The sequence below is a fragment of the Rhinatrema bivittatum genome, chromosome 1, assembly GCF_901001135.1.
Source record: "Rhinatrema bivittatum chromosome 1, aRhiBiv1.1, whole genome shotgun sequence".
Taxonomy (NCBI): Eukaryota; Metazoa; Chordata; class Amphibia; order Gymnophiona; family Rhinatrematidae; genus Rhinatrema; species Rhinatrema bivittatum.
Window position 1 is genome coordinate 20,708,787 of NC_042615.1, and position 22,186 is coordinate 20,730,972.

At 44.5% G+C, this 22,186-nt stretch overlaps 1 protein-coding gene across 5 annotated transcripts in view; it reads left to right on the forward strand.

The window, feature by feature from the left end:
* Positions 1-22,186, forward strand: part of JADE1 (jade family PHD finger 1) — a 545,699-nt gene that overhangs the window by 266,343 nt on the left and 257,170 nt on the right. The gene's annotated exons all lie outside the window — the stretch shown is intronic.

Genomic DNA, 22,186 nt, shown 5'->3' on the forward strand with positions numbered 1-22,186 from the left:
AACATGCTCTAGCATTCTGTCTAGACCGTACGGCTGCTCACAGGAAATGCACTCAATTGTTTCCTTTGATCCCATCAAATTGGGCAAACCTGTGGGTAAGCAGACTCTCTCCTCCTGGTTAGCGGACTGCATTTCCTTTTGTTACCAACAGGCAGGCATTCCGCTTCAAGACCGTGATAAAGCACACTCTGTCAGGGCCATGGCAACATCAGTAGCGCACCTACGCTCTGTACCGCTTGCTGACATCTGTAAGGCTGATACCTGGAGTTCTTTCCACACCACCGCAGCCCATTATTGTTTAGACAAGGCTGGCAGACAAGATTCCATCTTTGGCCAGTCTGTGCTATGCATCTTATTTGCGAACTGAGGTACCAACATCCTTCCGCCAACCCGGTGGAGTTCAGGATGCCCTCTATCAAATTCCACCCCAGTTGTTGTGCCTGTTGCACGTCTTTGGGTTCATTTGGTGCATTGCTCGGGCATCCTCAGCTTGGTACTCACCCATATGTGAGGACTACCATCCTGCTTGTCCTGTGAGAAAGCAAGAGTTGCTTACCTGTAACAGGTATTCTCATAGGATAGCAGGATGTTAGTCCTCACGAAACTCGCCTGCCACCCCGCAGTATTGGTTTTTTTATGTTTTCTTAGTTTTCGCATGTAATTTTACTATAAGATGAGACTGAAGGGGGACCCCTGCTGGATGCAGGATTATGTGTCATAGTCATTTTGTGACAGTGAATATTATCTTTTACACTGCACTTCTGCACTGTACTTCTTGGGGGTCAAAGTGTTGGGGCTGTCTGATACCACTGTGGATTGTCCACCCATGCTTTGTTGCCTCTATCTCAATACTGGGTCATATCCTGACATTGGACTATGGGCCAGGATATAATGTGTCTTTCATCAGCTTCCAACCTCTTTTCTCCCTCTATTTCGGTGAGACGAGGCGGTCCTCATAAATGGTCTAAGGTTTGTATCATTGTGGGAGATAAGTAATTTAAAAAAGTGGACCAGGTGTTTAGGTTGGCCGCAAACTTCTTTGGAGAGGAGCTCCAGCTTTTCCAAGAAATAGTCAGTCTGCTGGTTTAATACATAAATCTAAGAAAGTGGCCGACCCAAAAAGCCAAAAATTAGGGTGCAGAGGCAGCGTAGAGTGGACAAACCGTGCACATCGTGTCTGAATTTTTTCCCAGAATTGTAATATTATTGGGCACTCCCAAAAACAAAGTACCATCATAAAGTTTGCATTTCTTGACACAGCCTGGAAGCACTGATCTTCGTCTAGTAAGCTCATACTGGAGGGATATATATTTGCCAAAGAAATTTATAATGGGATTCTTTCAGTAGCACATTATCCGATATTTCAGGCATATTAGCAAAAATATTTTTGAACTCAGCATAAGAGACAGAAAAGAGAGGCCATTCCCTCCATCTCATATAAATGCCTTTTAGGGACTGCTGTGCACTGGCTGCCATTCAGTGCCTTGACCAAAATGGATATGGTGGGGCGCTGATTTTCCCAGGTTGAAGAACTTCCCTGATCTTTTTTACCGGGTTAGAATCCAATAGTTGTAGCGGTCTGCTTCTTATAAAGTGATGTGCTTGTAAAAGGGCGAAAAAATCATTATGCTGGATCTGAAATTGTTGCTGTAATTCTGGGAATGTTAGGGGTCGCCCAGATGCTGATTCGAACAACTGAGACATAAGCTAGTCCTTGTCTCTGCCATCTGCGGAACGTCCCATTATCTAAACCTGGGAGAAATAAAGCATGATGGGCTATTGTGAATAGTGGGGATAAACGATGTGGGTGGTGGTATTGCGAATACAGCTGCAACCACGCCCTCCTGCATGTGTGGAACAAAATATGAGTTCTGATATGCGGAGATGTCAGTTGAATGTCTGCTTGGAGAAGATGGTTAAGTGAAGTTACTCCATACCATTCCAAAAGGCTTTGGTATGGGATAAAATTTGAGGTCGAAAAGATCCAGTCCCTAACAGCAAGCTAAATTGTACATTTGCAGATTTGGAAGGCCCAATCCCCCTTCGGCCATGGACCCTATAAGGAACTCGATTGATAATCTAGCCTGTCTGCCTTGCCAAAGATATCTTCGTAAGACCCTAAACAAAATTTTATGGTCTCTTTTGGTAATCCAGATGGGTATCATCTGCAGAGTATATCACCATTTGGGGAACAGAATCATTTTAAAAAGTTGGATTCGTCCTATCAGAGAGAGAGGTAGCAACCTCCACCTAGTTAGAGTTGTTATGGTATGGCTCAGTAATGGTTGTATATTTGCTTTATATAAATCCCATAAGTTTAAGGGGATTTTAATCCCTAAATATTTGAGTTCTCCCGACACCCATCTCAAAGGAAAATCTCCCGGCCAAGTTGCCTGGATGGTGCCTGTGACATCAATGGCTTCAGATTTATCCTGATTGATTTTGAGACCTGCAAATCGGCCAAACTGAGTTTGCAGCTGTAATACAGCCATTAATGAGCTTTGCGAGTCCATCAGGAAGACCAGTACATCGTCCACAAACGCCGCCACTTGAAAGACATGACTTAGGGCCTCCAAAACCTCTTATGCCTGGAGTAGAATCCAACCTTCGAAGCAGGGGGGTCAATAGAAAGGATGTAGAGTAGGGGTGACAAGGGGACACCCTTGTCTCACTCCCCTCTGGTTGTTGACGACCCCTGACAGGAACCCATTAGCCATGATGCGAGAGACCGGCTTGTCATAGAGAAGAAGAATATATTGTAGAAATTCATCCCTGAAGCCAAACTGTTGAAGTACGGAAAAGAAATAAGACCAGGATACTCTGTCAAATGCTTTCTCAGAGTCAAACCCAATGGCTAGAGCCAGAATTTTGTGAGTTTGGCATATATTTAAGGCTGTTATGAGTTTAACAATATTCGAGTTTGCTTTCCTTCCCTTAACAAAGCCTACTTGATTTGGAGATATGAGCAAGGGCAGTATTATGTTTAACCTTTCGGCCAGAACTTTTGCTAATAATTTTAAGTCACAGTTGAGCAGTGATATTGGCCTGTAGGAAATGGGTATCAAGGGGTCTTTACCTGGTTTAGGAAGTACTGTTATATGGGCCAAATTAAAGTTTGATGGGAATTCTTGTTGGGCAAGGCCATCCACATAGAAGTCAGTCAAAGGTGTGTAGCAAGGCTAGCACTGAGTATTTTATAAAAGTTGTAGGAAAAACCATCTGGCCCGGGGGATTTCCCAGACTGAACAGAGTTAATGGCTTGGAGCACCTCGAATGTCTGGATGGGACGATTCAGGAAATCTAGTTGGGATGTTTTAAGTTTTGGCAAAAAAAAAAAAAAAAAAAGTATAAAGAACCCCAAACCCCATATTTACTCTGAACTGTCATTTGGAAGCACCTTCAGCTAAAGCCTTTGGAATAACACCGCAAATGACGATTAGACCGGACGGTAGTTTGTTATACTGCCATTGTCAGGCTTGCAGATGTGGTTCCATCGCCATCAAGACATGTCTGTTTAAAATAAGTCTGTCACAGTTTTGAAAATATTACACAGAGACCTTTGTTGTTTTTGGATTAAGTTTTGGCAAAACAAGATTCTGAAAAAAGGATATCCGGGTCTGCTGTGTATAAGGTCTTATAGAAACGTCAAAACTTACAAATATCTTTTTTGTTGGTAACTACATCTCCCGTATGATTTTTCATGCGTGACAAACGCTTTTTGTTTAGCGGAACATACTAAATTCGCCATGAGTTTCCCTGGTTTGTTTCCAAAACGAAACAAATGCTGCTCTCCCCATATAATACCGCTTTTCCTGTCTCCCAAAGTAGTTGGGGCAAGGAGGTGTGTTGTTGGTTATTGGTTTTGGAAGTCTTTCCACTTATCTCGTAAGAAGGTTTGGAATTTAAGGTCATCTTTGAGATGACTTGGGAACCTCCAGATACGGGGCGAGTCTTTATCGGGTCGTAAATTGAGGAGCACAGATACCGGCGAGTGATCTGAAATGGCTTGTGTTTCGATATCAGATTTGACAACGTGAAAAAAAAAATCTTTGGATACCTGAATATAATCTATACGGGAAAGAGAGAGGTGAGATCTAGATATATGTGTATAATACCTTTGTTCCGGGTGTAATGCTCTTCATATATCTATTAAGTGGAGTTGTTGGCAAGAAAAGCTATCCCTATTTTGTTTTGTTTTTTCCGCCAGTTTTTGTTGGTTGGGCTGGATTTTTATCTATAGCAGGATCATGTGTGCAGTTGAAGTCACCAACTAAAAAAAGGGTGCCTTGCATGTAGGTAATAAGAAGATTAGACAGGTGTACAAAAAAAAGAGTGTGAATACCCATTAGGAGCATAGACATTGCAGGTTGTAATAAGCAGTCCATACCATTCCCCTATCAGTATAATAAATCTTCCCTCAGGGTCTGTTATACATTTATTAACCTGAAAATTTGTAGTCTTGCTTATTAATTATAGCAACCTCCACTTTCCTAGCAGGGGCTGCAGAATAAGGCATGAACCCACCCATTCCTTTTGTAGTTTCTGACTTTCAGTGGCAGAAAGATGAGTTTCTTGCAAGCAGGCTGTCAGTGTGCAATCATCTAAGATGGGAGAGTACCTTTTTCCTTTTTATAGGTGAACCCAATCCATTTACATTCCAAGAGACTAACTTATCCATGGTATTGAAACAAGAGATGTGTAAGTAAGAATTCACCAAAATCAGTAAGCAGGGAAGACCCCAGCCTAGCCTCCCTTCTCCTCAGGCCTAAAAAGCATGTAGTAGCCCGATAGCCTGTTATGGATGTTTGTAGTACATTTATCCCAAAGCATTTGTCAAGTCCCTGAACCTGACATAGGGACCATCTGAATAGGAAGGTTCCGTTGATTATCCCAGGACAAGCAGGATGCTAGTCCTCACATTACGGAAAAACTTCTGTCAAAGTTCAATAAAGCTTTGACTGGCATCCAAAGTGCCCACTGAGCATGCCATTATACTTTCTGCCACAGGGGTCTCCCTTCAGTCTTCTTTTTTCCGTGGAGCCGTTAGCCTTGCAGTTAATTTGGAGTCCTGTGGTAAATTTCTCCACACTTTAAAAATTTTTCAAAACGATCGGAAAAACTTTTAGCCGCAAGGGTCTTCCTTTATACACCATCGCGGTAGGATTTTTTCCTCATTTCGTCGATTCCGCACCGATTTTTTTCCATCCCATGGTTGTCGACGGCTGTCCGACCAAAATGGATTCGGGATTCAAAAAGTGCCCTAAGTGCACTAGAACCATGTCCATAACAGACCCACACCAAGAGTGTGTGCTCTGCCTCGGCAGGAACCACAATGTCAAGTCCTGCCCCCAGTGCGCTGGCATGACATCAAAGGGACGTCGACTCCGGATGGAGAAGATGGAGCAGCTTTTCCAAATTCAGCTGTTACCCTCAGCATCGTCTTCCACGCAATCGTCTCCGGCCGGATCGATTCGCAAGGTAGTGCTGAAGAAATGAGTCCCAGGTGAGGCGGGAGATGCTTCCATCCCCTCCCCCTCGCCATGGTCAAAGGCATCGACGTTGGGCAGCGAAAAGTCAAAAGAGAGAGAAAAACATCGACATCGTCATCGAAGGTCGCACACATCGACCATCGATCCGGTACCCGCAGTACCATCGATGGAAACGACTTTGGCTAAGAAACCTCGGCTAGACGTGGAGTCTCTGGGGCCTTCGATGCCAGGGCGATCCCCACCGGCATCGGTGCAGGGAACCGTTCCTCCTCAGGGCTCTAAAGAGGTACCGGCATCGCCATCACCGCCTCCCCCCACGACTGCTCTGATCTCATCAGCCATGCGGGCAGAACTTGACGTATACATCCGTCAAGCGGTACGAGATGCACTCCTCGAGGCGATACCGCCAAGACCACAGCCATAGACACCGGCGATGCCAGACTGACCATGAGATTACTGCAATGGTCTCTCAAGAGACAATGGATTTAAGCCATTCAGCCACTGTCCTTTCACATTCAGATAACTCAGGAACTTCGTTCCTCTCTCCTCTGGTGGACATCAATGAACAATTTGCTCAAAGGCCTACCCTTCCAGCAACCAACTTCACAAGTAACTCTAACTACAGATGCATCCACCTTCGGTTGGGGCGCACATATAGACCATTTGCAGACTCAAGGAATGTGGACGAAGCTCGAAGCCACTTTTCAGATAAATCTCCTAGAACTTCGAGCTATACGTTATGCGCTACATGCATTCAAGGACTGCCTTTCTCACAAGACTGTTCTTATACAAACAGACATATTATATACAAGAACGTCGGTATATAAAAATTATAAATAAATAAATAAATACAGACCTTCAGATACCTGAAATTTTTTAATGATGCATAATCATGTAACCTTTTCTGTTGGAAAGATAACAGATTTAGGGATCACGAAATGAAACTCCAGGGGGGATGACTCGGAACCAACATCTGGACATTTTTCTTCACAGAGAGATTGGTGGATGCTTGGAATACCCTTCCGGAAGTGGTGGTGTGGATGAAAACAATAAATTAAAAAAGGCATGGGATAAACACTATGGATCTGTAAAGACTAGAGGTGGAAATGAAGGGTGTATTGGGGTAACCTGCATGGAGCGGCAGTTACTCCCTCTAACTCTACCAGAAGACTACTTGTACTACAAATTCTTGGGCAATCTGGGCGGTCAACACACGCAAGGACAAGGATCTTGCACCGATGTTTGCTTTTGATTCTGGAAACACCATCCAAGCCTGCAGCAATCCCAATTCAGTCGATCCTATGATATTTACAGTCCAGCCTCCTCCAGTAGCCAGGAAATGACCTTATATATAGAATTCAATAGGCTCCTGGGTTTGGGTTAGTTCACCTATTCCACCTGTTGATATTAGAGTCTGTGCTAAAATAGACTAAAAAGACTAGAATCTTGTCCAACACCTTCCCTCAACCCCCACCCTATGTAAGAACCCCAGATTATTGGCCAGTTTTGGAAAGAACGCCTTTTAGAGCTCAATACCCATATTGTGGCCTACCAGTTTGACAAACTGCAATACCTGGTAGTTGCTGAACAGAGATCTTCAGCCAGCAGCAGGTTGGACCTGGAAGAATGGGATTTATCACTGGAAGCAATGGAGCTAATTCAGGCCAGGTGGGGAGTACCTCAATTATTTATCATGGTGACAAGAAGGGAATGCTAAGGCAAGCAGGCTTTTTAGTTGCAGATAGTTTGGCTCGGAAGGAATCGATGTGCTGGTTATTTCGTGGCCAGAGAGAGTTCAGTTATTTGATTTTCCTCCATGGCCTCTGATAAGATGCATGCTAAGATGCATAGAGAGGCATCCGAGAAGGTGATACTAGTGGTGCATGATTTGCGAACTTGATAAATATCGTTGTCAACTGTCCTCTGAATTTAGGTCATCTTCAAGGGCTGCTCCGGCAGGGCCCAATCTCTTCAGAGTGGGTGCATTGCTTTTGTCTCGTGACCTGGCTTTTGAAGGGAAGCGGTTGCGATTGAAAGGGTACTCAGAAGCAGTTGCTACAGGGTCAGACCAAGGGTCCATCAAACCCAGCATCCTGTTTCCAACAGTGGCCAATCCAGGCCATAAGAACCTGGCAAGTACCCAAAAACTAAGTCTATTCCATATAACCATTGCTAATGGCAGTGGCTATTCTCTAAGTGAACTTAATAGCAGGTAATGGACTTCTCCTCCAAGAACTTATCCAATCCTTTTTTAAACACAGCTATATTAAATGCACAAACCACATCCTCCGGCAACAAATTCCAGAGTCTAATTGTGCGTTGAGTAAAAAAGAACTTTCTCCGATTAGTTTTAAATGTGCCCCATGCTAACTTCATGGAGTGCCCCCTAGTCTTTCTACTATCCGAAAGAGTAAATAACAGATTCACATCTACCCGTTCTAGACCTCTCATGATTTTAAACACCTCTATCATATCCCCCCTCAGTCGTCTCTTCTCCAAGCTGAAAAGTCCTAACCTCCTTAGTCTTTCCTCATAGGGGAGTTGTTCCATTCCCCTTATCATTTTGGTAGCCCTTCTCTGTACCTTCTCCATCGCAATTATATCTTTTTTGAGATATGGCGACCAGAATTGTACACAGTATTCAAGGTGCGGTCTCACCATGGAGCGATACAGAGGCATTATGACATTTTCCGTTTTATTCACCATTCCCTTTCTAATAATTCCCAACATTCTGTTTGCTTTTTTGACTGCCGCAGCACACTGTACCGACGATTTCAATGTGTTATCCACTATGACACCTAGATCTCTTTCTTGGGTTGTAGCACCTAATATGGAATCCAACATTGTGTAATTATAGCATGGGCTATTTTTCCCTATATGCATCACCTTGCACTTATCCACATTAAATTTCATCTGCCATTTGGATGCCCAATTTTCCAGTCTCACAAGGTTTATAAATGATCTGGAAAGAAATATTAGTGAGATAATCAAATTTGCAGATGACACAAAATTGTTCAGAGTAGTTAAATGGGTTATTTTTCCCTATATGCATCACCTTGCACTTATCCACATTAAATTTCATCTGCCATTTGGATGCCCAATTTTCCAGTCTCACAAGGTTTATAAATGATCTGGAAAGAAATATTAGTGAGATAATCAAATTTGCAGATGACACAAAATTGTTCAGAGTAGTTAAATCACAAGCAGATTGTGATAAATTGCAGGAAGACCTTCCTGCAATTTATCACAATCTGCTTGTGATTTAACTACTCTGAACAATTTTGTGTCATCTGCAAATTTGATTATCTCACTAATATTTCTTTCCAGATCATTTATAAATATATTGAAAAGTAAGGGTCCCAATACAGATCCCTGAGGCACTCCACTGTCCACTCGCTTCCACTGAGAAAATTGCCCATTTAATCCTACTCTCTGTTTGTTTGTTTGTTTATTTATTTATTTAAAACTTTTTCTATACCGGCATTAGTGGGTATATCATGCCGGTTTACATTGTAACAAAATGTTTGAAAGTACAGATAACAGGAGTGGTAAACAGGGAGGGTTACAAATAGGAGCAGTATGTTTCCTGTCTTTTAGCCAGTTTGCAATCCACGAAAGGACATCGCCACCTATCCCATGACTTTTTACTTTTCCTAGAAGCCTCTCATGAGGAACTTTGTCAAACGCCTTCTGAAAATCCAAGTATACTATATCTACCGGTTCACCTTTATCCACATGTTTATTAACTCCTTCAAAAAAGTGAAGCAGATTTGTGAGGCAAGACTTGCCCTGGGTAAAGCCATGCTGACTTTGTTCCATTAAACCATGTCTTTCTATATGTTCTGTGATTTTGATGTTTAGAACACTTTCCACTATTTTTCCTGGCACTGAAGTCAGGCTAACCGGTCTGTAGTTTCCTGGATCGCCACTGGAGCCCTTTTTAAATATTGGGGTTACATTTGCTATCCTCCAGTCTCCAGGTACAATGGATGATTTTAATGATAAGTTACACATTTTTACTAATAGGTCTGAAATTTCATTTTTTAGTTCCTTCAGAACTCTGAGGTGTATACCATCCGGTCTAGGTGATTTACTACTCTTCAGTTTGTCAATCAGGCCTACCACATCTTCTAGGTTCACCGTGATTTGATTCAGTCCATCTGAATCATTACCCATGAAAACCTTCTCCATTACGGGTACCTCCCCAACATCCTCTTCAGTAAACACCGAAGCAAAGAAATCATTTAATCTTTCCGCGATGGCCTTATCTTCTCTAAGTGCCCCTTTAACCCCTCGATCATCTAACTGTCCAACTGACTCCCTCACAGGCTTTCTGCTTCGGATATATTTAAAAAAGCTTTTACTGTGAGTTTTTGGCTCTACAGCCAACTTCTTTTCAAATTCTCTCTTAGCGTGTCTTATCAATGTCTTACATTTAACTTGCCAATGTTTATGCTTTATCCTATTTTCTTCTGTTGGATCCTTCTTCCAATTTTTGAATGAAGATCTTTTGGCTAAAATAGCTTCTTTCACCTCCCCTTTTAACCATGCCGGTAATTGTTTTGCCTTCTTTCCACCTTTATTAATTTGTGGAATACATCTGGACTGTGCTTCTAGAATGGTATTTTTTAACAATGACCACCCCTCTTGGACATTTTTTACTTTTGTAGCTGCTCCTTTCAGTTTTTTTCCTACAATTTTTCTCATTTTATCAAAGTTTCCCTTTTGAAAGTTTAGCACGAGAGCCTTGGATTTGCACACTGTTCTCACAGGACAAGCAGGATGGTTGTCCTCACAAATGGGTGACATCGAGGATGGAGCCCACCACGGAAAACTTCTGTCAAAGTTTAAACAGAACTTTGACTGGCCCCTACTGGGCATGCCCAGCAAGGCACTGACCCTGCAGCCAGCAGGGGTCTCCCTTCAGTCTTCTTTTTTCCGCGCAGCAGTTGCCACGCGGTGAAAGGAGCTCTCTTACCACGTTCCTGACAGGAATTCGGTTTTTTTCTTTCCGAAGAAAATTTGCCCCTCAGGGGTCTCCCTTCGACAAATTTTTGTCACCTCCGCGAAAGCCGGTAAGTTTTTTGCCGATTTTCATCGACTGCCGTCGATTTTGGCCCTAGAGGCCTGTTGGCACTTACCAATCCCGCGGCTAAATTTGGCCCTAGGCCATGGCGACGGGGTTCCGTCGTTGTCCGGATTGCACCCGGACTATGTCAATCACAGATCCCCATCGGGTCTGTGTTCTATGTTTGGGAAGTGAGCATGATGTCCTGACTTGCACTAAATGTGCCCTAATGACACCTAAGGGTCGTAAAGCCAGGATGGAGAAGATGGGGCTCCTCTTCCATGCACCCACCCCAACGCCATCGATAGCATCGACGTCATCGGAACCGGCACCGTCGAAGTTGCACCACCATCGTCAACCCTCCGGTGACCGTCCTCCACCGATGACTTCTCGGCCGTCGACTCCTGTCCCCTCCCCGGATGGGTGAGGAGATCGGAAGGATAAGCATCGCCATCGACGGCACAAGTCTCGGCCCGTCGAGGATCCACAACCATCGACCTCTGAACAGGCCGAGCCACCGACGAAAAAGCCTCGGTCAGACCTGGCACCGTCCACGTCTCGTTCGCAGGCACCGAGGAAACCCTCACCCTCCCGGGGTGCGGGGGCCGTGATCCCACCGGTTACGGTGGTACTTCCGGCCCTGCCTCAGCCTCCCTCTCCCGTCGAGCCGGGTATGGTTACCCCTGGTCTCCGGGCAGAACTGGACCGGCTGGTCCAGGAGGCCATCGAGAATGCGATGCGAAGATTCCAGCCTCCACCGGCACCGCCTCCGGCACCGATTCCGGCACCGCCTCAGGCACCGACCTCAGCACCGACTCTGCCACCGAGGAGGGAACCGACCACCGAGCCTCTAGTGGAAGCGTTGGCACCGATACTAAATCGTATGGAGGCACTCATGCGCGCCCTTCCATCGGTGATTCCAGTAGCACCGACTACACCATCATCTCCGGAAGGACATTCATCGACAGGAGAAACACCGTTCCGGATTCCCCCGTCCGGTGTCGTTCCATCGGTGCCTTCACATACCTTTCCACCGATTTATCCTTCGGCTCCATCGATTCCAAGATCGGCACCGATTCCATCGGTACCCCCGAAGCCCTCGATGCCGTTCACAGTTCCGCTTGCAGCACAGATTCCATCGATGCCTTTGGATCCTCTACCAGGTCCTTCAGGACTGCAAGCCCTACATGATCCTTATGATACCTGGGGTGATGATACATCTTCAGATACAGATTTACCATCCCCACCATCTCCTACAGAGAGTAGAAAACGATCTCCTCCTGAAGATCTCTCCTTTATAAATTTTGTAAAGGAGATGTCAGAAATTGTGCCTTTTCAGCTGCAATCTGAGACCGATGACAGGCACCAAATGATGGAGCTGCTCCAATTTCTGGATGCCCCAAAAATCATCGCTTCCATCCCCATTCACCAGGTATTTCTGGATCTTTTAAAGAAAAACTGGGAATCACCTTCATCTGTGTCACCAGTTAATAAAAAAGCTGACTCAACATACCTCGTTCAGTCAGCACCAGGATTTCAGAAGTCTCAACTGGATCATCGCTCTGTTGTAGTTGAGTCTGCGCAAAAGAAGGCCAAGCGCCTAAAACCACACTCTTCCACTCCCCCTATCAAGGACAACAAATTCCTTGATAGTGTGGGCAGGAAAGTGTATCATGGGGCTATGTTGATATCTCGCATAGCTTCATACCAACTTTATATGACTCAATACAACAGAGCTATCCTTAAACAGATGCAGGACTACGCTGACACATTACCGGACCAATACCAGCCACAGCTTCAAGCCCTCCTTCACAAAGGATTTGAAGCTGGGAAGCACGAGATCAGAACGGCCTACGATATCTTCGATGCTTCCACGAAAGTCTCAGCTACTGCCATCTCAGCCAGACGTTGGGCTTGGTTAAAATCATCCAACCTTCGCCCAGAGGTCCAGGATCGTCTAGCCGATTTACCCTGCTTGGGGGACAATCTGTTTGGAGAACAGATTCAACAGATTGTGGCGGAATTGAAGGATCACCACGAGACGTTGAAACAACTTTCGTCTGTTCCATCTGAGGTATCCTCCAAACCACCACCTAAGAAAGACTCTAAAAAGTCATTCTTTCGGCCACGTCGTTATTACCCTCCGTCGACTAGGCCTCGTCCGGCTCGATCCTCCACCAGACCTCAGCTACGCCAACCTCGGAAACAAAGACCTGCTGTAGCCCCACCTCCCGGGCCTGCGGCAGGCCTTTGACTTCCCGATACGGAGCACATGCCATATCCCACTCCCCCACATCCCTGTAGGGGGTCGTCTGTGCCACTTTTTGCAGCATTGGATACGGATTACCTCAGACCAGTGGGTGCTGGCAATTATCGCACAGGGTTACCACCTCAATTTCATAACTCTTCCGACAGACTCCCCGCCTCTTCAAGCATGGAGTCTATCCAGCCACTTGACTCAATTACAACAGGAAGTATCCCTTCTTTTGCAATCAAATGCTATAGAACCTGTCCCTCCCTCTCAACGAGGCAAGGGATTTTACTCCAGGTACTTCCTAATTCCAAAAAAGTCAGGAGGGCTACGTCCAATTTTGGACCTTCGGGCCCTCAACAAGTACCTTCAAAAAGAAAAGTTCAAGATGGTAACCCTGGGCACGTTACTCCCTCTGCTGCAAAGAGGGGATTGGCTATGCTCCCTCGACCTCAAGGATGCTTATACCCATATTGTGATAACACAATCCCATCGCAAATATCTGCGGTTTCTAGTAGGCCGCGACCATTACCAATACCGAGTACTACCTTTCGGTCTGGCATCTGCTCCACGAGTCTTCACCAAATGCCTCGTAGTTGTAGCAGCATTCCTCAGGAAGGAAGGTGTCCACGTATACCCCTATCTGGACGATTGGCTAATCAGGGCCTCCACCCCTCAGATTGCCCGGTCCTCCCTACAATTGACAATCAACACACTCCTTTCCTTAGGGTTTCTTGTCAATTACGAGAAATCTTGCTTCGTCCCATCTCAAACCTTATCTTTCATTGGGGCAGACTTGGACACCTTACAGGCAAAGGCCTACCTTCCGCTTCAACGGGTCCAAACTCTCATGTCCTTAGCTCACCAGCTCCAGTCTCAAGATACGGCCACGGCTCGCCAGTTCCTCATTCTCCTAGGACACATGGCATCCTCGGTTCAAGTCACTCCCATGACCCGACTAGCCATGAGAGTTACACAATGGACTCTACGACACCAATGGATTCAAGCTTTTCAGCCTCTGTCCTCCATAGTCACAGTCACACAAGCGCTGCGCCTATCCTTAATCTGGTGGACGACTCAGGTCAACCTCCTTCAGGGCTTACCCTTTCTTCCACCGGATCCGCAAGTAATCCTAACCACCGACGCTTCTCACATCGGTTGGGGAGCCCATGTGGACAACTTTCAAACCCAAGGGTTATGGTCCAACAAGGAAGCTGAACACCAGATCAATTTCCTGGAACTTCGAGCAATCCGCTATGCGCTCCGTACTTTCAAAGATCATCTCTTTCATCAGATAATCTTAATCCAGACGGACAACCAAGTGGCCATGTGGTACATAAACAAGCAGGGAGGCACAGGCTCCTTCCTTCTGTGTCAGGAAGCTGCGCAGATCTGGGCGGAAGCCCTCTCCCACTCCATGTACCTCAGGGCCACTTACCTGCCGGGAGTAGACAATGTATTGGCAGACCAGCTAAGCCGTGTCTTCCAACCGCACGAGTGGTCACTCGATCCTCTGGTAGCGACCTCTCTGTTTCACAAGTGGGGTTCTCCCCGCATAGACCTCTTTGCGTCCCCTCAGAACCACAAAGTGGACGATTACTGCTCTCTCATTCGGAGCCAGCACTCTCGGCCGAGGGATGCATTCTCCCTCAAGTGGACAACCGGTCTGCTCTACGCATTCCCTCCACTTCCTCTTGTGTCAAAGACTCTCGTGAAGCTACGCCAGGACGGAGGAACCATGATCCTGATAGCACCTTACTGGCCACGCCAAGTATGGTTTCCAATACTCCAGGATCTCTCCATCCGCAGGCACATTCCTCTGGGAAAGGACCCGCATCTGCTCACTCAAACGACGGATGCCTCCTCCATCCCAACCTCCAAGCCTTGTCCCTGACGGCATGGATGTTGAAAGGTTAGTCCTTCAGCCTTTCAACCTTTCAGATTCCGTTTCTCGAGTCCTGATAGCTTCACGAAAGCCTTCCACAAGAAAGTCTTACTCATACAAATGGAAAAGGTACACATCATGGTGCACTTCTCAGTCCCTTGATCCCCTTTCCTGTCCAATCTCCAAATTCTTGGACTATTTATGGCATCTCTCTGAATCAGGTTTTAAAACCTCTTCCATTAGGATGCATGTCAGTGCGGTAGCCGCCTTCCATAAAGGTGTACAGGGTGTCCCTATTTCAGTACAACCCCTAGTAACACGTTTTCTTAAAGGCTTGCTCCATCTGAAGCCACCCTTACGGCCTCCGGCCCCATCCTGGGACCTTAATCTGGTTCTTGGTCGTCTAATGAAACCTCCTTTCGAACCTCTGCACTCCTGTGAGTTAAAGTATCTCACATGGAAAGTGTTATTCCTTTTGGCTATCACTTCAGCTCGCAGGGTTAGTGAATTACAGGCCCTAGTTACCTATCCGCCTTACACTAAGCTCCTGCAGGACCGGGCGGTACTCCGCACTCACCCTAAATTTTTACCTAAGATAGTTTCTGAGTTTCATATTAATCAATCCATCATACTACCTATCTTTTTTCCCAGGCCCCACTCCAACTCTGGAGAACAGACCCTGCATACCCTAGACTGTAAACGGGCTCTAGCCTTTTACCTAGACCGTACAGTTTCTCACAGGAAGAGCACTCAATTATTCGTCTCTTTCCATCCTAACAAGTTGGGACAACCTGTGGGTAAGCAGGCTCTTTCCTCCTGGTTGGCGGACTGCATTGCTTTCTGCTATGAGCAAGCGGGCATCCCTTTTCAAGACCGTGTCAAAGCACACTCTGTGAGGGCCATGGCTACGTCAGTGGCACACCTTCGATCGGTGCCGCTTCCTGACATCTGCAAGGCTGCAACCTGGAGTTCTCTCCATACCTTTGCAGCCCACTATTGTTTGGACAAAGCTGGAAGACAGGACTCCATCTTCGGCCAATCTGTCTTGCGTAACCTTTTTCCAACGTGATGTACCAACACCCTTCCACCTTCCCGGTAGGGTGCGGATGCCCTTTACCAAATTCCACCCCAGTTGTAGTGCCTGTTGCACGTCGTTGGGTGCATTTGGTGCAAGTCAGGACATCCTCAGCTCGGTACTCACCCATTTGTGAGGACAACCATCCTGCTTGTCCTGTGAGAAAGCAAATGTTGCTTACCTGATGTAACAGGTGTTCTCACAGGACAGCAGGATGTTAGTCCTCACGAAACCCGCCCGCCTCCCCGCGGTGTTGGGTTCGTTTTATTCTTACTTTCTAGGCACTGCCTGTAGCTTTGAAAATCAGACTGAAGGGAGACCCCTGCTGGCTGCAGGGTCAGTGCCTTGCTGGGCATGCCCAGTAGGGGCCAGTCAAAGTTCTGTTTAAACTTTGACAGAAGTTTTCCGTGGTGGGCTCCATCCTCGATGTCACCCATTTGTGAGGACTAACATCCTGCTGTCCTGTGAGAACACCTGTTACATCAGGTAAGCAACATTTGCTTTCCTTTTCCAGTCATTAAATCAAATTTGATCATATTATGATCACTATTGCCAAGCGGCCCCACCACCGCTATCTCTCTCACCAAGTCCTGTGCTCCACCGAGAATCAGATCCAAAATTGCTCCCTCTCTCGTCTGTTCCTGAACCAATTGCTCCATAAAGCTATCATTTATTCCATCCAGGAACGTTATCTCTGTAGCGTGACCCGATGATACATTTACCCAGTCTATATTGGGGTAATTGAAGTCTGAAAGTACACTGGTGCAGGATAAATTTTGTCACCACCAAATAATTCAGAAAACTTTATTAAAGTTCCAACAAGTAGTTGGAACTTTAATAAAGTTTTCTGAATTATTAACTATCACTATAGTCTTCCCTAACACACAAGGGATTTCTACCCATAAAGATTCAATTTTGTATTTAGTCTCATGCAGGATGTTTATCCTGTTGGACTCTATGCCATCCCGGACATAAAGTGCCACACCTCCTCCTGAGTGCTCCTCTCTGTCATTGCGATATAATTTGTACCCTGGTATAGCACTGTCCCATTGGTTATCCTCTTTCCACCATGTCTCTGAGATGCCAATTAAGTCTGTCATCATTTACTGCTATACATTCTAATTCTCCCATCTTACTTCTTAGACTTCTGGCATTAGCATACAAACATTTCAAAGTTTGTTTTTTGTTTGTATTTTCATTCTGCTTTGTAATTGATAGGGATAAGTTAGAATTTTTTAGCTCAGGTGAGTTTTTAGTTACAGGCACTTGGACTACTTTTCTAATTATTGGAACCTCACTGTCTGGATGCCCTAATTCTAATGCATCATTAGTATCCTTTAAAGATACCTCTCTCCGAACCATGCGCTGCTGAGCGACTGTCGGCTTTCCCCTTTGTTCTAGTTTATTTTTGCTAACGCTTATTACTACATACGAGACTAAAGGGAGACCCCTGTGGCTCGAGGGATCATGGCATGCTCAGTGGGCTCAGTGTGCCTGTCAAGTTTCTAGAAACTTTGACAGAAAGTTTTCCGTGATAGGGCTCAGTCAGTGACGTCACCCATATGTGAGGACTACATCCTGCTGTCCTGGGATAACACCTATTACAAGGTAAGCAATTTTGCTTTCCCATACCCAGAACCCTTCCCATACTTCCTCTCCAGCCCCAGTCACTAAGATCCCTTTTCATGTAATAAAGAACCAAATAAATTATCCCCGGACAAGCAGGATGCTAGTTCTCACATATGGGGTGACGACATTGATGGAGCTTTATTGCGGAAAACTTTCTGTCAAAGTTTCTAGAAACGTTTGACTGGCCCTGTGAGGCCACTGAACATTCCCACCATGCCATGATATTCTCTGCCACAGGGGTTTCTCTTCAGTCTTCGTTTTTTCCGCGCTGCTGTAGGCATCGCGGAGCAGGAACCTTTATGAGTTTCCTCACAGTTTTTTGTCTGACTAAAAAATCAGATTTCGCACCATTCATTTTCTCCCACATCGCCGTCTCTCAGGTTTCCACCGGCTGGTGAGAAAATCTTGGTCTCTTTTTACTCATTGAGTAAAATGTTTTCCTCTTACATTTCTTCTCATTTCATCGATGGCTGTCGACATAAAAATGGCCATGGGATTTAAAATATGTCCCAACTGTAATTGGACAATGTCCATTACAGACCCACACCTTGAGTGTGTGCTTTGTTTAGGGGAAAACGACGACGTAACAACCTGTCCCAAATGTGCAGAAATGACCACGAAGGGAAGAAAGGCCCGCCAAGAAAAGATGGCGCATTTATTCCATCTACAAAAAAATTTTGCAATGTTATACCTAGACATAATAAAACAACTATTAAACCAAATGGAACTAGTAATCAACATTGATAAAACAGAATTTATACATCTTGAAAAACATTGAAAGAATTCAAAATCCCATCCGACTTAAAAATGACAAATCAATTGAGCTAACTGATAAAGCTAGAAACCTAGGAGTAATTATAGACACGGAACTGAGCCTTAAGCAACACATATCAATGAAAGCAAGAGAAGGCTATGCCAAACTAATGGTCCTTAGAAGACTAAAACACTTATTAAATCAGGAACACTTTCGTACAGTACTACAAGCATTAATATTTGCCAGTACAGACTACTGTAACACACTTTTCCTAGGATTACCATATACAACTATCAGACCACTACAAATACTACAAAACTCAGCTGCCAGAATACTTACTGGTAAAGGCAGAAGAGATCATATCACCCAGACACTTGCAGATTTACACTGGCTCCCAATAGAACAAAGAGTGCAATTTAAAACACTATGCACAGTTCATAAAATAATAAATGATGACAATCTGGCTAAACACCGCACTACGATTACATGTCCCTCAAAGAAGTCTCAAATCGGCCAATAAAGCTCTGCTAACCATGCCCTCAGTCAAAACAGCAAAGTTGACCCAAGTTAGAGAGCACTATCTTTGGCAGGACCATTATTATGGAACACATTACCACTGGAATTAAGGCTAATGAAAGAATTAAAACTCTTTAAAAAAGGCTTTAAAACATGGCTCTTCAAAAAAGCATTTCACAGTGAGTTAGCCAAATAACATCACATAAAAACAGCTGAAAGTCACCTGAAAAAAGCAGAACTACTTATTTTATTATTTTTCTCATATTTAAGTATTAAATTGGAAAGACAGTATAAACATATGATTACTCTAAAAATCATAAATGGTAACCACACCCATTCCCCAATTAGAGTATATTATTGAACTATGTAACCGTATAATACTGGCACCTTTTGGATAATTTAGAAACCAACCCAAACATATTTGTGCCTAGCTGTAAACTGTTGTGATGGTGCTCTACTAAACAACGGCATAGAAATGTTTTAAATAAATAAATAAAATAAATACTTTGGGCGAACAAGGACGACTTGCGCAAGGGCCTACCCTTCCAGCAACCAGTCCCACAGATAACTTTAACTACAGATGCATCCACCTTAGGTTGGGGAGCTCACATAAACAATCTCCAAACCCAGGGTATTTGGTCAAAACTCGAAGCAACATTTCAAATCAATTTTCTAGAACTTCGAGCTATCAGTTATGTGCTGCATGCGTTCAAGGACTGCCTTTCACACAAGACTGTTCCGATCCAAACGGACAACACAGTAGCCATGTGGTACATCAGCAAACAGGGAGGTATGGGCTTGTATCTCCTTTGTCAAGAAGCCGCACAGATTTGGAACTGGGCCCTAACACCCTCCATGTTTCTCCGGGCCACTTATCTGGCAGGCATTCACAATGTAGTGGCAGATCGCCTCAGTCGTCAGTTCCAACCACACAAGTGGTCCCTGGGTCCCTCAGTAGCGACCAGGATATTCCAACGTTGGGGGCAACCAATAATAGACAATCTTTGCATCACAAAGTGGACAGATTCTGTTCGTTACACAAACAGAAAAACCAGCCAGCCAGGGACACCTTTGCTCGCCCTTGGAACTCAGGCCTTCTATACGCGTATCCTCTGATACCGCTAATAACCAAAACTATAGTGAAGCTGCAACAGGACAAGGGGTCCATGATACTCATAGCCCCGTATTGGCCTTGACAGGTATGGTTCCGCACGCTTCTAGACCTCTCGATCAGAGAACCAATTCGCCTGGGTGTAGCTCCCAATCTCATAACTCAGGGTCGGTTGCGCCATCCCAACCTTCAATCCCTATCCCTGACAGCATGGGTGTTGAAAGCTTGATTTTGCAACCACTCAATCTTTCAACCAATGTATCTCAAGTTCTGATAGCTTCACGAAAACCTTCAACACGAAAGAATTATTCTTCGAAATGGAAAAGGTTTACTTTGTGGTGCAGACAAGAGTATTGATCCTTTCTCCTGCCCCACAACTTCTCTACTAGACTATTTATGCCATCTTTCAGACTCTGGTCTCCAGACATCATCTGTACGAGTACATTTAAGTGCAATCTCAGCTTACCATAACAAGATGGGAGATGCACCAATATCCATACATCCTCTTGTAGGTAGATTTAAGAGAGGTTTAATTCACCTTAAACCACCAATTCGACCACCAGTCACAGAATGGGACTTGAATCTGGTCTTGACAAGGCTCATGCGTTCTCCTTTTGAACACATGACTTCCTGTGATCCTAAATTTTTCACATGGAAGACTATCTTCCTCATACCCATTACATCAGCTAGAAGGGTTAGTGAGTTACAAGCACTTGTCATGTACTCACCCTATACAAAATTCCTACATGACAGAGTGGTGCTCCATACACATAAAAAATTCCTCTCCAAGGTAGTTACGGAATTCCACTTGAACAAATCCATAGTTTCACCCACATTCTTTCCAAGGCCTCATTCTCACGAAGGAGAACTGTCCTTACATACCTTGGACTGTAATTGTGCGTTAGCATATTACTTAAACCGCACTGCAGTGCACAGAAAATCCACTCAACTCTTTGTATCTTTAGATCCAAACAAACCGGGTAAAGTAGTGGGTAAACATTCTCTATCCAATTGACTAGCAGATTGCATACAATTTTGCTATGAAAAAGCAGGCCTTCCTCTCCAAGGGCGAGTTAGGGCGCATTCAGTAAGAGCAATGTCAACCTCAGTAGCACACTATCGTTCAGTGCCAGTTCTTGGTATATGTAAAGCAGCAACATGGAGTTCTCTTCACACCTTTGCAGCTCATAACTGTTTGGACAAACAAGGACGACAAGATTCAGCATATGGACAATCTGTCTTGAACTTGTTTCCAGTTTAATCCCAACTCCTTCTACATCCAATCTGCTGGCATCTTCGGCTGCCTCATTTTCAACAACAATACTTCAGTGTTGCTTCACTACAAAATGACTCAGCCTCTAGCTTGCTAATCACCCATATGTGAGGACTACATCCAGGATAGCAGGATGTAGTCCTCACGAAACCCACCCGCCACACCGAGGTGTTGGGTCCGATATGTTTTATTATTTTATTTTTGCTAAAGCTTATTGCTACATACGAGACTGAAGCGAGACCCCTGTGGCAGAGAATATCATGGCATGCTGGGCATGCTCAGTGGCCTCACAGGGCCAGTCAAAAGTTTCTAGAAACTTTGACAGAAGGTTTTCCGCAATAGGGCTCCATCAATGATGTCATCCCATATGTGAGGACTACATCCTGCTGTCCTGGGATAACACCTATTACAAGGTAAGCAATTTTGCTTTAGCTAAACACAGAAATATCAGAAAACAGCTTTAGTGTATAAAGTAAAAATAAAATTACATTAAATTACAAATATATGCAAACTTAAGCAAATTTTCCACATTTGCAGAATTTTGAAAAATCTGCCACCAGGGCTCTGATTATTGTGATGTGTGACTGTGTATATGGCATCATATCTATTGTGAGTTTATAAAGGGGCACATAGGTATAGTGCACATAGGTATAGTGATGTTACAAAAGTCATAATGTTGAGCCGAGCCAGTTCTGGATGGGGTGTAAAATATTCTGTTGATATTGTGACATTATCTGCTCTTATGTTCACTTTATCTGGAGGAGTAGCCTAGTGGTTAGAGCAGCAGGCTATGAATCAGGGAAACCAGGGTTCAAATCTTACTACTGTTCTTTGTGACCTTAGGCAAGTCACTTCATCTTCCTTGCCTCATCTATAAACTTAGATGTGCTAAATCTTCTGTGGATAGGAAAATAACTTTAGTACCTGAAAGTGATCCACTCTGAAATGCCACAAAAGCCAGAGTATAAATAAACTGGAGAAATGGAAAAACTGGAATGATGAAGATAGTGAAACAAATGAGACTTGATGACTGTAGTTTTTAAAAAAAACAAAACAAAACAAAAAAAACCCCAACCTCAGATTTCTTTTTTTTAATGAAGATTTGGTCTCCTAAAATGAGATTACTTTAAAGGTA